Source organism: Mesoplodon densirostris, chromosome 15 (genome assembly GCF_025265405.1).
Source record: "Mesoplodon densirostris isolate mMesDen1 chromosome 15, mMesDen1 primary haplotype, whole genome shotgun sequence".
Lineage (NCBI taxonomy): Eukaryota > Metazoa > Chordata > Mammalia > Artiodactyla > Ziphiidae > Mesoplodon > Mesoplodon densirostris.
Window position 1 is genome coordinate 33,865,791 of NC_082675.1, and position 12,654 is coordinate 33,878,444.

Here is a 12,654-nt window from a genome sequence, read left to right on the forward strand (position 1 = left end):
CACCACCCCGCCCTCCATTTCGGCGGGAAGCGTTATCAATAATGACTTCTCTTTAGGCTGGGAAGCCCAGGAGACCACCTGTAACTGCAGGTTTAGGGTGGGGAAGGGGGAGACAGTGGGGAGGCGGGGGCTGCCCAAAGACAGGAAACCTCCTCCATCAACCTTCAATTCAGATCTTCTCCATTAATTTAGTATTTCTGGGGCACCCACCCTGTGCAAAACACCGCCAATTTGATTTTTTTCTTTCAAAAAGGGGGAAAAAACCCAAAAACCTGCAGTCCCTAAGCCAATAAATAACTCACCTGAAGGTCAGGAACACCCTCCCCCCACTCTCCCGGGGGTGCCTGGGAGGGATAGAGAGCCGGGCAGAAATCGCAGTGGAAATCCAAAGGCTAACGCGATTGGCAACGGTCTGGAGGCGTCGTCCCCGAGCGCGACCCTGCGCCACGATGGAGAAGGCAGCCGCGGCGCGACAGTCCTGAAGTCCCGCGGCGCCCCCTCCCCCGCGGCCGAGCCTGGCCGGGCGCCGTCCCTGGGCGTGTGCCCCGCCGCAGCCCGCGGAGCCTCCGTGGCTCCTGCAAAAGGGGGCGGGGAGCGCGGCGAGCGGCCCGAGTCTGCGGCTTCCTCCCCACGCCCGAGCCTCCGCGCAGCGCCAGAGGACGCGCGCCCGAGCCCGGTCCCTACGCCGCGGCGCGCCCGGGCCCCCGGCCCAGGCCAGGTAACTTTTCTGCCTGCGGAGCTAGGGGATCCGAGGGGGCTTGGGGTCGCGAGGTGCGTAGGGCGGGCCGTGGGCGGGCGCGGGGCGGCCCGGCGGACTCGTGGCTCAGGCGCCGCTCGTCCGCCCGAACCGCGGGAGCCCGGCGCCCGCCCCGCCCGGACCCCCGCGGGGACCCCCGCCGGGCCGAGCCCGGCGCCGCGTCTCCCGCCCGGAGACGTGCCCGCTCCGCCGGCCGCGCTGCAGCATCGCGGGGCCGACGCGCAGCCTGAGCCCTGGCCTCCGGCCTGGGGTCCTCCCTCCGAGCCATGGCCGAGAGGGGCGGTTGGCTCCCCACGCCCCTGCTCTGTCAGTTTCCTCGCCCCTCGCCCCCCACCCCCCACCGTCCCGGGCGCCATGTTTTGAGTTACCCCTCGGGGTAGGGTGGGGGCGGGGCGCGGGGGCGACATTGCGGCGCCGCCCGGGGCGGGGGCGGGGGCCGGCCGGCGGAGGGGCCTGGGCGCGGCGGTTGCAGGCTCGGCGCGGGGCCGGTAAGGTGTGCTCGCACAAAGCATCCCCGCTCGGGAGCGGCTGGCCGCTTTTATGTAACTTGTCCGCTTCCCCGAAGTGGGGCGGCGGCCCCCGGACGGCGGCGGGGGCTGCAGCCGGGCGGCCAGGGAGGAGGGGGCAGCGTCTCAAAGGGTTGGTTCGGGGCCGGGGCACCTGCGGGGCCGAGGGGCCAGGGGCGGCGCTGCTCACCTGGCGCCCACGAGGCTCCGCTGCCTCGGGAGGAGTGTGCGCGGGCGGCTTTGCGGCGGCTGGGGGCGGGGAGCCCGGGGGATGGTGGCCGGGGCTCGGAATCGCGGGAGTCGGGGTCTCAGCCAGTTCCTGGCGGGTGCTTCCCGGCTCCTTGCCGAGGGGGCCGGCTTTCTGGGGTCTCCCCTCGTCTCTCGCCCTCCTTTCCCTCCCCCTTTTCCGTCTCCAACTCTCCCCGCCATCTCACCCCCCCCCCGCCGCCACCCGCCAAGTTCACGGCTTCTGCAATGCGGTGGGTGTGGTTACCTAGTAAATTGACACTGTGGTCCTTTGCCGCCGGCGCGTTCTCTCCTTTTCGGTTTTCAGATTTCCGGATACAAAGTTGTCTAGGCGTTTCTTCTCCAGTTCCAGCCTAGGGTTAAAGTTAGGGAGAGATTGTTGCAGAACAAATAGAAAGATAAAGAGAACATGTGGTATTAATTACGCGTGGAGGCCGGCCTGAGAAATCCTGAGAGGGTCAGGCAGTCCTGCTGATGCGGCGCTTGCATTACGTGTTTCAGTTGGGGTTTCAGCTTTTTTACATTAGGCTTGCGGAATTGCTTTTGCAGATATCCTGGCCGTCCCTTTTTTTGGGGGGGCCCATTTTAGGCTCTCTGGGGCGGCCAGGTGTGCGTTGGAGTTTCTCCTGGTAGCATTAACTTTCCTAGCAGTAGAGTCATCAAATCCAGGGCTGAAAACGTTCTTTTTGAGTTTTACACCGATTTTTAATGTCTCAAGGAAACAAAAAATGATAATTTATGGTCATCCATTTATGATCTGGGAGCCCTGAAGGCAGCACCAATTACAGAAAATTAAGCAGAAAAGCCCTATTAAGAAAAAAGAGCACATCAAAGCTTGAGTGAACTCTGGGGAATGGGAGGTGATGTGTATCGTGGCTCAAACAGTGTTTTTAAAAAAAAATGCATGTTAATTTTGGTAGCAGACTTTTAAAATTTTAATTGGAGTAACAAAGTCCTTGTGAGAGGAAATAGATTCTGCATTGAGAAGGCTGACTTTAATTTATTAACTTCAGAAGGCATTGATGAAAATAAAATAGCTGAATACTAAATAGTCTCATTTGCATTATGATTTTCTGGTGGTTTAGAAAAGCAAAATACCAGATGCACCAGTTACTCCATACAGTTTATGGAGCTAATACACTTTAGGCAAATAATTTTGGCAACACAGAACATGATTTGTGTATGATTTATCAAGAAGCAGAAGAGAAGCCACTTAATTTGTAAACCCCTTTGAGGTGAAGGATTGAGAAGAAAAGAGGTCAAAGGTCTGTCTCAGGGAACTGTTTACATTTAATTTTTAAGTCATTTCCCCTGCACGAATGCAACTTAGGTTAAAAGCAGTTTGTGTCAGTTCTTGCATAGTGCTTGGACTTGGGCCAACTTTGAATTGTGTTCAAATAGATCTGGGATTTTTTTTTTTACTTGATCAGATGCTATTTTATCTAGACATTGGTTTTGAAACATCGGTTGGTCAGATGCATCCAGGGGCCACTCAAGTAGAAGAGGGGCAGCCCTTCATGTCCCAGAAGATGTGATATTGTCAGTACTTTGTGAATCCTTTCTGGATTTACTGTTTGTTGGATTATGGCAGGCATACGCTGTCCAGTGTATTCTCTTCCATGTTGTAAAACATATTTATTTTTTAAGTTAGTGATTTTTTTAAAAAGCCCTAAAATTCACGAATTAGAATTCAGGTCCTCTCCAGTAAAATAGAACTCCAAGAGTAGGCTGAAAAATAAATACATGTTTCTTTTCCATGAGAATTTGACTATAATGGAGAGAGATTTCTTAAGTCCTCGAGTACCCTGGTCATCTTTCCTCCCCCGCCTCTTCCAAGTATCCAACCACAGTCTTCCTCTGAATGTCAGCTTTATTATGGAATATAGACTATTGAAAACCATGACTCAGATTTCTCTTTGGCACGACTTCATTTGGAGAGATCTTTGATGGTGCCACTGCAACATCTCTTTCTTTCGAAAGGCTCCATAGCTGCTAGTTTCTTGGGAATCCATCAGGCACTCCTGGAGGGCTCTGCTGTCATTTGATTTGCCTGGGCTTCAGAGAATTGTGTGCTCAGAAGCAGGGGCTGGAGCAGTGAAGTCACTACCCTGCCTGGTGTTGTGACATCACGATGACTCAAAGGAAACAAGGGTGGGGCAGGCAAAACCAGACCATCTGAAGCATCTTGCTGGCTTTAACTTTGCCTGGTCAATGAATGAGACTCTCCTTTCTCAAGTTGGACTGCGCCGTAAGGTATTGTTTGGAGAATTAGACATGGATGCAAGCCTGCATGGGAAAGTGTATTTCATAGATCAGGGAAGAGGAGGTTTTCTTGTGTGTGCAGTAGTAGAAATCACTGAATATTCCTCTTACTGAGGAAAATACTGTAATTTGTTTAAAGGGCCACTTAAAAATTATATTTAAGTAACGAGTCTATATTGATGCAAAGAGTCAGTATATTTCTTACTCTCCTTTGTACCCAAATATCTTGCTAAATTCTCGGTTTAGGTTATTGGTGGTGTCTTTCAAAAGTATGTGTTGCTGTCAAGATACAGTCTCTTCTGGGTAGGCAGTGTTCTTTCCGATTTATTTTTAAGTGATGTGTTTGCAGTTGGCAATTAGAAAAAATGGGGGGAGGGAAGCGAGAGGTTTCACAAGTGTAGAAGATATCTGCAGTGATTTGGGGTAATTGATTTCTGTTTAAGTCTTTGCTTTATTTGCAGATTATTTTATAATTCAGCATTTTAGAATTCTCCAAAGTGAGAATTCTAGTGCAGAGATGATCACAGACACGTTGCACCCCAAGTAGTGATGAATCAGTTACAAAAGGAAGTCTGAAATTCTGAAGCTGTAAAGCAAATTTCGTGTTTTGAGTCCTGAATTGAATGTGACGTGAGCATAAAGAAGACCCGAGAATGGCCGCAGCCCGAGGTCTTCTCTCCCCCTCTTTGGTTGGATGACTGTCCTTTTTTCACATGAGTGTATTATGTATGTGGGACCTCTGGGCGCTTCTCACTTAACCACGTCACTGTTCCAAAACACATTTCCAAAGCAAAGGGAAGGAAAAGAGAAAAAGGGAAGAATGGCACAAATAGAGAAGTTGACATTAGGTACCAGAACTGCAGCTTGCTTGGTTGAAATGTCTTCGGTACTGCATTTTTAGACTTTACAATGATTGGTTAAATTGCACACTTTAGAGTGGTAAGCTTCTATTAGCACCAAACCCCTAATTCTTGGGTAATTTGCAGTACAGAGAAAAAGCTGACAACTTAATTTTTAGGTGGTTGACATTTTGATACACTGTTCTTTTAACCCTTCCTTATAAACTTAAAAAAAAGAAAGAAAAAGAAAGCAGAAAGGTTTATATTAAATCTAGAAAACAGATGTGATGTTTACTCTGCCTTGTGTGCTTATTTTTCTCTCCACTTATACTGAGCGAGTGCTTGTTGTTTGGAGGAAATTATTTCTCTTGGAGTTTGATCCCCAGACCAGTATGGGTCTCAACACTTAGGGTATTGAGTAAATGTTTATGGAATTGAATTAAAAAATGAGGCCGTGTGTGACTTACGCTTCACTACAAAAAATACTTGAAAAGGCTTAGAAAACGTGGCCACTTATTTAAAAATGAGAATTATCGGACTCATGTATGCGGTTGTTATTTTTAATGGCACCATCCTCTTCATAACGAGTTTGCTGCTCTGTCCATAGCTCACATTAGGCAGATTCTAGAGGTTTTGTCTGATCCGAGAAGAGAATACTGCAGGTTCCCTGAGAAGAAAGAATGGGATCTTTGCGAGAAGATGTGCAGGCGGGCTGTTCCCTTCCTGCCAGCTCTAATTGGTGTCAGGGAGGACATCAGGAGAGGGGAAATACTCAGAAGAGGAGGAAAGGGATCAGACTGGGGAGTGACAAAAGCTGAATTAGGCCTGGGCCATGATATTGATCTTGACGTTGAACTAAAAAGACAAAAACTATTTTCTCTTGTAGATCTCTCTTCTTGGGTCATTTTATGTGTAGTGTTTACATTCTCCAACAGTGACTCTCTGTGTGTTTTAGTCAAGCCCCACATTTCATCCTTTCTAAAACAAACCTATTTTTTTTCACATTTGTACATCTCTGAAATTGGGAAATGTCTTACAGTTGCTCTCAGCCATATGGCAGAGAGAAAGCTGGCAACAGAATTCGTTGACGGGGCACACGCATCAAAAATTGGAGATTGGGGGCCTCCCTGGTGGCGCAAGTGGTTGAGAGTCCGCCTGCCGATGCAGGGGATACGGGTTCGTGCCCCAGTCTGGGAGGATCCCATATGCCGCGGAGCGGCTGGGCCCGTGAGCCATGGCCGCTGAGCCTGCGCGTCCGGAGCCTGCGCGTCCGGAGCCTGTGCTCCGCAACGGGGGAGGCCACAACAGTGAGAGGCCCGCATACCGCAAAAAAAAAAAAAAAAAAAAAAAAAAAATTGGAGATTGGGTGTCGGTTGGTTGGAAGAAAATCTTGGAGACAGTAATGGAGCACTCGTAAGAAATAGTGCATCACCCATGAAGAAATATAGATGGTGTTGTGTAAAAACATAGACCACAGTAATTGAGTCGGCATGCAATTCAAAAGAGTTGGATTCTGACCTTGTAAAGAATTATTTTGAATATCTTGGCCAGTATGGTTTTTTTTTTTTTTTTTGCGGTACGCGGGCCTCTCACTGTCGTGGCCTCTCCCGTTGCAGAGCACAGGCTCCGGACGCGCAGGCTCAGTGGCCATGGCTCACGGGCCCAGCCGCTCCGCGGCATGTGGGATCTTCCCGGACTGGGACACGAACCTGTGTCCCCTGCATCGGCAGGCGGACTCTCAACCACTGTGCCACCAGGGAAGCCATCTCTTGACTTCTTGAGTCTAATCACTTACAAAATGGCTGCAGTGCCTAAACCTCAAGGATATGAGGATTACATATATAATACATGCACAGCACTGGGCATAGTACCTGGTACATCACACGTACCTAGTTAATAGCAGTATCTTTGTTCGACACAAGTACAGATTTGTAGACAGTTACATATTTGGCATGAGTAGACTTCTGACTTAAATACTAATATGTAACCTTTTTCTTTTTTATGCAACAGTATGTTCTGGGGAGCTTTTTCATCTATACCAATCTTTATCTGCATCATTATTTTTAATGGGAGATAAATATCTTCTTTGGGTCCTGTGTAATACTAGTAAAGCATCATTACCTTGACGATGACGATGAGAAGCCTTGTCATCCAGTCCCTCCTCCTCCTGCTGTGTACTGCCTACACTTTTCATCATTGTCCTGCAGCACAGCCATCAGAGAGCTGTGGCGAAACAGGACATTAAAGTAAAATTAAAGTCTCTAACGATGATTGTGTACATCTCAATGTTGTGCGTAAATATTTAGTCTTAACTGAAACAACCAGCCTTTAGCCATGTATTTCCCAATTTCTTAATTCGAACTGTTGTGTAGAGGCTCTTCATGGGGTGCTGGTGCCCACCGTTTCCCACATGCCTCCTGCACGTCCCAAGGGGCAGCAGACACCGCAGCCTGAACTCAGAGTCAAGATGCTTCAGAGGCTGCAATATACTAGGAGTTATGGGGGCGCTGGCCCAGAGATAGAAAATACTAAGCTTCCTTTGGCCTTGTTCTGAGTTCCAGAGCCTCCCCTTCTCCTCTGTGGCAGGGGTTAGCACAGGTCAGGCTCACCTCACAGATTCCATGCAGATCCTCCAGGTACGTGAGCTGCTCTGTCACGTTCTTGAAAAGCACATAGTTTGGATGGACCTTAGATTTACCTGAAAGCCGGTCTTGTTTTCCCCGTGTTCATGCAGTTGAGGAAGACAGCTTTATGAACCAAAGGTGACGCTGTGGGGCATGGTACCTGGAATTCTCCTAGCCCCCGCCGTCGTGGACTCTGAGCTTCAGCACGGGCTTGGGAGTGGCCAGCTTTTATGCAGTTTTCATATGGAGAATTACATCACAGAGATATAGAGAGGTTTTCGTAATATCCTTAAAGAGAATTCCTGGTTTTTCCCCCCCACTTGATACCATTCTTTTGTGCTACTAGATTTTGACTTTTATTGACTTGAGTTTAAGAGGAATACTCTTAGTGGAATGCATATAAAGTTGGAAAAATAGAGGTTGACTGATTTGTCTGCTCAGGACATTTGGAAAGTTTCTCCCCCTCATTCTTAAACCCTAGGCAGCAGTCATTCACGGGGAGGAGCCATGTTGTAGAACAAAGGAAATCCAGCAAGTTAGAAAAGATACATTGAAACCTCTGTCAGCCTTCAGGTGTGTAACTTTGGACAGGTTACTCCATTTCTCTGGGCAATGAAATGGTGATGGTGGTGCAACCTCAAGGTTGAAAGGAAACTTCTGTGTTGGGAGACATCTAGAGCAGTGTGGAGTCCAAGTAGGCGTGTCACAAATGTTCTGCCATTTCAGCTCATAATGTTTACCTGCTTTGCCAAGTTCCTAGGGACCTATGTTAGGAATTGCGAGGCTCTAAAGATAAATCCTCAAGGGGAATATGGAATTTTGGAACATTCCACCACAAGCTCCATCATCCAAAAGATGATCCTCAATGAGAACACAAAATTTTGTCAAATTTGAAACTCCAAATAACAAGAGTTGAAGTTTTCAGAGAATTAGCCACAAGCGGTTTTCAAATTTTCATGTGAAACAGAGTCACCTGGGGAATTTGTTAAAAAGCAGTGTCGAAGGACCCATCCACAGTTCTCACTCAGTAGATCTGGAGTTGGGTCCAGGCACCTGTATGTCCCAACAAGTTCAGTGGGTTTTGATGCAGTGGTCCCTAGACCGCATTCTGAGATCGCTGTCGTAAGGAATCATCTCAGTGACTTTCCAGCTTACTGGCTAGTGTCTGGTAAACATCTGGAAAGATAATACACTGCAAATAAATAGTACTAATGGTCGAGAGAACGCTTAGCATAGAGCAAAGAGCCTTGCCTGGGTTTCGCTATGGCTGGTCCATCACCACTTTTTTTTTTTTTTTTTTAATTTTTAGCTGCATTGGGTCTTCATTGCTGGGTGCAGGCTCTGTCTAATTGCGGTGAGCAGGGGCTACTCCTCGTTGTGGTGCGCTGGCTTCTCACGGCGGTGGCTTCTCGTTGCGGAGCATGGGCTCTAGGCGCGCATGCTTCAGTAGTTGCAGCTTGCAGACTCAGTAGTTGTGGCTCGCGGGCTCTAGAGCACAGGCTCAGTAGCTCCGTGGCATGTGGGATCCTCCCGGACCAGGAATCGAACCCATGTCCCCTGCACTGGCAGGCGGATTCTTAACCATGGCGCCACCAGGCAAGTCCCCACTTACCACTTTTTTGGCCCCAGGAAATTATGTAAAATTTAAAAGGTTAAGGAAGTAGGATTAAAGGTTAGTTTTCTTACCTGTTAAATAGGGATGATAGTAATTATTTATTTAGCATAAAGGTTGGGAGTATGAAATGAGTATCTTAAGTGAAAATATGTGGCTCTCTAATACATCTTCAGTTGGGGTTAGTTTTCTTTCCTTATGATTGATAATAGAAAAATGGAGTGAAATCAGTGAAGAAGAGATGCATCTATGAGTAAATGTGATTCTGCTGATCAAAATCATACCGAGTACTTTGGATCTTACAGATATTTTCAAGATATTATGAAGTTCTTAACTTTCATATAGGAGCTACAAAACAAAACAGTTAAATTGCATCGATTTCTTAGGATCCAAAGATGAATTCAAGAGGGAGCTTCCAGTCTTTGGAGCTCCAGTTGCATTGCAGCCTAAGAGTCTTCAGAAGCTTTCCTGGGAGCATGGCCCTGTCTCAGTAGAGAGTCAGTAAGTCAGATGAATTATCAAAACCCCATCAGACATTGCCTTTCTCCCTCTCACTGCACCTTCTCCAGTCACCTTCAGACACACATCTTGGAGTCACCTGTCAGAGTGTTTTAACATTAGGACAATGTATGTAAAAGGTAAAGGATGTAATATACAAATATTAGGAAACTAAATTTCATAATCTCTTTTTCTACTCAGTTTCTGGCAGAATGTTCCTCTGAAACAGTTATCAGCATTATCGGTTTACCGTCACACCTGTTATTTCTAAATGCTCCTATTTAAGGGTTGGATTTCAAGTTGATCTCCCTGCCTTCGCCCTTCTCCTGGCTAGAATTGTAAACGACCTTGACCTTGCCATTTTAGTCCTGAAGAGCTTGTGTTGCTGGTCAGATGAAGGACGTCCCCCCACCCTCCCTACCTCAGTGACTGTTTTACTGGCCCCCAGGATGGATCCACATCTTCTCCACTCAGACCAGCTTCTGTCCGAATTCTCTCTTTTCCCAATGACTCCAGTTCCAGTGTCTCCCAGCCTAACAAAATAAGCAAAACAAAACAAACCAACCCATCTTTTAACTCAGCTTCCCCCCAAAGCTTACTGCCAGTGTTTCTTATCTGGTGCTTGGCCATGAGCGAGACTTCGTTGAAATTATGATTTTTTTTTCCAGGCAGGATATTCATTTGCCAATAGCAATAATTAATTTTAAAAGAGTCACTAACATATACCAAAATCCAATTCTAAACTGGAAAGACTGATGATGTGACACCTTGAACCTTTGTAAAGTTTTCTTCCTTTTTTCATTAGCCATCTATATTGTTTATTCCACAGATACTTACAGAATGCTTCTTAGGTACCTGGTACCTTGCTCGGTGCTAGGGTTATAGCAAAGAACGGGACTTAACCAAGCCTCGGCTCTCCTGGACCCTGTATTTTAAGCTGGGGGACCAGCAATAAACAAATAAACAGATATGATTTCAGATCGGGATGAACGCTCTGAAGCAGGACTAGGTCACGGTGTCGACGGGTGTAGAGGGCTACTTCAGATACTGTCATCTGGGGATGTTTGACATTTTATTAAGTTCTTCCTTCTCGTTTGTACCCCTCCTCTGCAAGTGTGACATCATCCCTAGATTGTGATCCGTACCAGGCGGTCCACATCTTCAATCATCTGCATGTCTTTGGGCCTCGTATAGCACCTCGCCGAAGTCCCGTGTTAACTGCGGAACAGATAGCTTCTACGCTCACCAGCCCTCTTTCTTGTACCTTACCTTTCTTGTGATATGATTTTTACTTAGAATATACATTCTCTTGCTTCTCCTTTAAGTTTGATTTCTTGGACCATCCCACTCAGATGTGGACTTAACTATGGAAATAATGAAACGTGCACTTAAGGTTAAGATGTTATCATCTTTTGCTTAAAGAAGGTTTCCCAAATTGTGAAAGCTACACTTGCCTCTGGTCTCAACCCACATTAAATGCCCCCTTTTGTGAATTCTGACGGCAACTCTAGTTAGTCAGAACCCAGAAGTAGACTGTGTCCCAACTCATTTTCTCATGGGCTCACATGAGAGATACGTCCAAAGGCTTGGATTTATTTGTGATTGGACTAAAAAGTCACTGGACGTCTCAGAGACATAAATTCTCATATAAAAGTGTAGAACAAACAGCCCTTTCTTCCTGCAGAATTACCGTGATGATCCAATGGTAATTTTCCATCGTCCAATCAATTTTCAAGCCGTAAGATGAGGGCAGTAATCATCGGCAGTATTGTTAGGGAGTCAAGGTGGCAGACATTTAGTTGAAGGAACATCTCTGATTTCTTTCATGCTCTGCTCCCACTGTTCTGCACCTTCAGTACTTCTCCTGGCGATGACGTCCGTTCTGAGGACTTCGTGCCAGCACCGTGCGGGTATTGGTGGCAGAGGAGGAAGCAAAATGAACAGCAGCCACTTGATGGCCCCCAGGGCGCAGAGCTGAGTCACTGCCCGCTTGGCAGTCGTTTGGCTCTGACAAGTGCTGTGATAAGGGAATCGGGGCTCCAAATTGCTCAGGGGAAGCCCGCCTCCCCATACTCAGGTGTGGTCCTGGGACGAGAGGGAGTGAGATCTAACCTGGGACCTGAACGTGACCAAAGGTCGGCACCTGGTGGAGAAGAAGGGAGGGGCCTCGTAGGGTCCAGAGTGGGCTAAAGAGGGGTGTTTGCTGTAACTGACCAGCAGGTACAAAGGCCCGGGGGAAAAGGGTGCTTAGTCAGAAATCGCACATGGCTATGGAGTGAGATTGGATCTGGGGAGAGCGCTGGGGAGGTGACAGTGGTGCAGAGGCCCACGGGGTCTGTGGGACATCCCGGGAGAGATGTCTGGGAGCCTTCACACGGGAGTCTGAAGGCCAGAGGGGTCCAGCGTCAGGATCAAGACGTGGACTCATTACAGTAGGATGCTATTAACGCCATGGAAGATGAGGCCCGGGAGAGGGCGAGAAGGGCGTGTGCAGAGGAAGAGAGTGGAAAGAGGGAAGGGGACACACCTGGAAACGTGTTTTGGAAGGAGCAGTGCCCAGGGCTCCCGGGCACCCAGGCCCTCTCTGTGCCTGAAACAACTTTGGTTCAGCTGCCATGATGTTGGTGGTCTCACGGCGAGGGGCTTAGAGTGCGGGACCCATTTCCCCAGGGAGCACCTGCCGCTTCTGCTTCCTCGCTTTCCTGTGGTCCTGAGGATGGAGCAGACTGCAGGAAGTGGGGGAGCCAGTGCCCCCAGGGATCCCTCAGGGAAAAGCCCTGGATACACCGCTGCTTTTCCACACGCCGGTGAGCTGTGAAATACACGTGTATATGATATATGATGTCCTTTTATCCGTAGCATTTTATTTTTTTAAAGAAGTATACTGAGAAGCAAAGGTGACATTGCTAAAAGTACCTCCCTCCTATGTAGATAAGGGGCTGTGTCTAAAATGGTGACAGGCAGCTCAGTTTAAAACACTAAACATAGATTGCCATTTTTTCTTTTATGCAGCCTTTTCTGTAGACCCTAAACGGTTCTAATGTGTAGTTTCAGAGTGCTAGAAAAGTGATGACAGCTTTATCATTCCGTTAATTTGTTCCCTTTTTCCTCGTACCAGAAGTGATTCCACCAGTGGTACAGTATTCTTTTTTTTTTTTTTTTTTTTTGCGGTACGCGGGCCTCTCACTGTTGTTGCCCCTCCCGTTGCGGAGCACAGGCTCTGGACCCGCAGGCTCAGCGGCCATGGCTCACGGGCCCAGCTGCTCCGTGGCATGTGGGATCTTCCCGGACCGGGGCACGAACCCGTGTC

General features: G+C 48.1%; 1 protein-coding gene across 5 annotated transcripts in view; it reads left to right on the plus strand.

Moving 5' to 3' along the window:
• The first annotated feature begins 362 nt into the window (after positions 1-362).
• The window catches only part of EPB41L3 (erythrocyte membrane protein band 4.1 like 3), a 141,114-nt gene continuing 128,822 nt past the window's right edge, over positions 363-12,654 (plus strand). The window contains exon 1 of one of the 5 annotated variants that reach the window (XM_060118985.1): positions 363-718. The gene's annotated coding sequence lies outside the window, so the exon portion shown is untranslated. Of the gene's footprint in view, positions 719-1,183; positions 1,246-12,654 lie in introns of those variants that run through there. The other 4 variants (XM_060118981.1, XM_060118983.1, XM_060118984.1 and 1 more) reach the window with 4 other exon arrangements.